Below are 4,014 nucleotides of genomic sequence, written 5' to 3'. Positions count from 1 at the left end.
AGTGTATATACAGCCCAAGATTTGACATCTGTGAGATTTGACATCTTTCTGCAGGGCCTGCAGGATGTAGCTGTTACGCTTGGACTCAGTCTGACCCCTTGTATGGGATTTGGTATATAAATTTTCTCTTGGCTTTTTTGCTGGCCCATGTAGGACCAGCATGGATAGCTGGCCTGGGTGAATATCTGATGTTTCCTCCTTTATGGTCTTGATTTATGGGCTACTACTAAAATGAGACTGCATTTTAAGCTGTATTTTAATTAACTGTTTGTTTGTTTGTTTGTTTGTTTGTTTGTTGTTATTGTTGTTGTTGTTTTATATTACATTTTATTGTAATTCATATTTGGCCAGGGAGGGCGGAGTATAAATAAAAAATTATTATTATTATATAAGAGTTTAAGAATATAGTTCTACCAACCATTCCTTCCCACTGTCTATGTAGACAGCCAAGGATGCATCAGATAAGAGTGACAATTTAACACACTTGTAACAGTATGTATGGATAACTTAGAAAGATTAAAAAAAAATGGGAAAATAGTGATATGCAGTTGAAAATAGGATCAATAGGGCCCGTGGAAGGGATGGAGGAAGTCAGAAGATTCAGAGTAATCTTGATATTTGGATTCGGAATTGGTTTTGTTGTATGTTTATATTCTTGAAAATTGAATAAAAAATTATTTCAAAAAAGAAAGAGAGAAAAGAGTGTCAGATTTACCGCATTTGGTATATCAGGTTCATCTAAGTGACCGCCTTTGCTTACCTAAGAATATCCATTTTATTCTATTTGTGTTGTGCTGTTTTTCAGCGTGCAAGTCTTCTCCAACATGCCGTCAAGTCAAGGCGCTCATCACCGGTGTTCGATGCACCATTACCAGGAAGTCGGGGAGTTGCACACCGATTCAAGTTTCTAGATAATTACATAATTTATTAATGGCACAAAGCTGGTCTCAAGGGTATTGTGATGCCAGAAAAGTAAGATTGATCCCCCAGACCAAAGCATCATCAGATTCATAGTGGTAATAGATTCTAAAAGACACTAACATATTGCTCTGCCGAGAAGCCTAATGAATAGAATGTTAGCGCTTCATTTTGCAGCTCAGGTGACAAGCTGTACAAAGAAATAACCCGGGGAGACAGGTAAGCCATAAGGAAATGCATGTTGGGAAGAGAAAGGAACAGGTGCCCCATCATTTTGCTATTTTGAAACTCTCATTTAGGAGGACCATTTGGGGGTAACGCAACAGCTCTGGGTATATTTGGGGAAGTCTCTGTTAGAGGTCCGCCATGGCTCAGATTCATGTTCTGTATGTTCCAGAAGCTGCACATTCAGTACTGTGGGCCCGATTCTGTGGAATTCCCTCCCAGCTGCGGGTAGACAAGCTTTCTTCTCCCTCTTGAACTTCAGCAGGGTTTTTTTCCAGGGGAGACTCAACGGAACTCCGTTCCGACACCTCTCAGGTGGGCACCATTGCCATTATAAGAGAACAAGGGAGGCATTCATGGTGAGTTTCAGTACCTATTTTCCCAGAAAAATAGCACTAAACTTCAGGCACCTTTATATTATAAATTTTAATTGATCTTATCCATTGTATGCCTTTCGATTTTCACATATACAGTGGAACCTTGGTTCTCGAACTTAATCCGTTCCAGGAGTCCGTACGGCTCCCAAAACTGTTCAAAAACCAAGACGCAGCTTCTGATTGGCTGCAGGAGCTTCCTGCACTGAATGGGAAGCCACATAAAGCGCGTCGGACATTTGGCTACCAAAAAGTTTTGCAAACTGGAACACTTACTTCTGAGTTTGTGGCGTTCGGGAGCCGATTTGTTTGACAACTAAGCCGTTCAGGAACCAAGGTACCACTTAGAAACTTCAGTAATTCAGCAGCATATAGTTTAACTTTAAGAAAACAAAATAAGATAATATTTTACACACAAACACACACACCACAAACCCACCACATTTCCCAAGGAACTGGCCATATTTGCTTTGCTAACATTTTGTTTCTGCATTGTTGATGGTTATCTGAATATGTATTTGATTCCAGTTCAACATCTGCCTTCCCAAAATGCTTCTGCAGACATAGGTCACATTCCATCATGCAATGAATTCACACTGAAATCAGTGGAGTTCAACAGTGCACTCCTATAGATGTCTACTCAGAAGTACTCAAAGTTCAAAGAGAGACTTACTTCCAGGAAAGTGTGTTTAGGATTGTAACCTAATCATGCCTAGCACTGGACTATATTGTGGCTGTAACTCCTTAGTAAAATTGTACTAAATTTTTATTTTGCTCTCCCATGCTTATTGCCCCCTCCCTTCACCCCCCCCCAATTAATTATTTCATTTTAGAATAGATTTTATGAGGAATTTCTTTTGGGAATGCATTTAATGGGTAGGTTCATGGAGACATGCAACCCATGTAGTTTTAAGGAAGGAACACTACCACTGGTTTAAAAGCTGTAGCCATAAGGACTACAAAACACAGAATAATTGATTAACCAAGAGTTCTTGAAGAGGATGATTTGATTAGGGTAATTTATAGAGATTGTATCTCATGTCATCCTTTGTCTTTGAAAACACAGAAGGAAATGGCTTCTGAGTACATTTAGCCGCCAGCATGAGAGATGGTGTATACTGCACGATCACTTACAAGGGACCACTCAATTCTGTACCTTTCCAGCTAGTCAAATATCCAATAACCACACACACACACACACACACACACACACACTCCTGCCCAGACATCATAGTTCTATGAACAGGAAACTTTTCTAACATTGGCTTATAAAAATATTTGGGGTTGTTCACTGCTCTGCTCTCTGTAGCATAAACATTTATTTAAATGGGGCTGTCTTTCCAGTAATGAAGAATGAAGGAAAAACAATGGTCTGATTTTGACAAATTAACTTGTGATTTGGAGAGTCAGTGAAGCAGTGAAGAGACATTCCTAACTATACTAATTAAACGAGCTTGCAACATTTATTTTAATGCAATGGAACCAGCCATATGAAGATGAACATTTTAATTTATTTTGCAGTGACATTATGAAAAATTTCTCTGCTACAGATTATCTACAAAAACAAATCTCATCAGCATCTAGGTTTTGTGCATGAAATTTACATCCCTCGCGTAAGTCTGACCTTCCCCAGTGAAAACAAATGGAATGAGCTAAGTTAAAAAGTTTCTGCAAAGGTTGTCTTTCCATTGATGTGATGGTTTATGTTCAAATTACCTCTGTGAAAAACACATCCATTTTTCATGGCGCAGCGTAGATGAAAAATTCCAAATCCATTCTAAGGGGAATGCAAATATACCTCATTAGTTCAAAAACATTTTTCATGAAGGACTGCTGAGTATTCTCAGGCAGATGAGGATGTGGAATGAGCCAAGAATGAACACCACGTGTACTAATTGTTTTTAAACTTGTTCCTTTCCTGTCTGGCAACTCAGTTACCATTGCAAGAAGAAGAAAGATCTTGGTGGGGGAGCACAACAGAGTCCAGCGATTATTTCAGTCTGTGCCTGTCAATATCGGAGGTTGTTGTTGTTTAGTCATTTAGTCGTGTCTGACTCTTCGTGACCCCATGGACCAGAGCACGCCAGACACTCCTGTCTTCCACTGCCTCCCACAGTTTAGTCAAACTCATGCTGGTAGCTTCGAAAACACTGTCCAGCCATCTCGTCCTCTATTGTCCCCTTCTCCTTGTGCCCTCCATCTTTCCCAACATCAGGGTCTTTTCCAGGGAGTCTTCTCTTCTCATGAGGTGGCCAAAGTATTGAAGTCTCAGCTTCCGGATCGGAGGTAGTTTCATGAAAAGGCAGGGCATCCGACCACCATCATCTAAATAAATAATGTTGGATGAACGAAGAGGAATATGGAGACATATGCTGTATACTGTACTTGGTCACATTGGCACAATGTGTTAGAGACTAGGGATAGAGGAGAAATTCAATTTTGCATTGTCATGAGAAACTTGTTGAACCAGTATGTGAACTGAAACAGAAGCATTCTT

The 4,014-nt window shown here is 39.8% G+C and overlaps 1 long non-coding RNA gene across 1 annotated transcript; it reads left to right on the top strand.

Moving 5' to 3' along the window:
• The first annotated feature begins 1,427 nt into the window (after window positions 1–1,427).
• On the top strand, window positions 1,428–3,506 carry LOC310828545. Its single transcript, XR_014557015.1, has 3 exons — window positions 1,428–1,502; window positions 3,039–3,130; window positions 3,452–3,506. It is a non-coding gene; the product is annotated as an uncharacterized lncRNA (long non-coding RNA).
• The last annotated feature ends 508 nt before the right edge of the window (window positions 3,507–4,014 follow it).

Source organism: Podarcis gaigeae (genome assembly GCF_964106915.1).
Source record: "Podarcis gaigeae genome assembly, chromosome: 12".
In the NCBI taxonomy this organism is placed as follows: domain Eukaryota; kingdom Metazoa; phylum Chordata; class Lepidosauria; order Squamata; family Lacertidae; genus Podarcis; species Podarcis gaigeae.
This window is presented reverse-complemented; position numbering and strand designations above follow the sequence as displayed.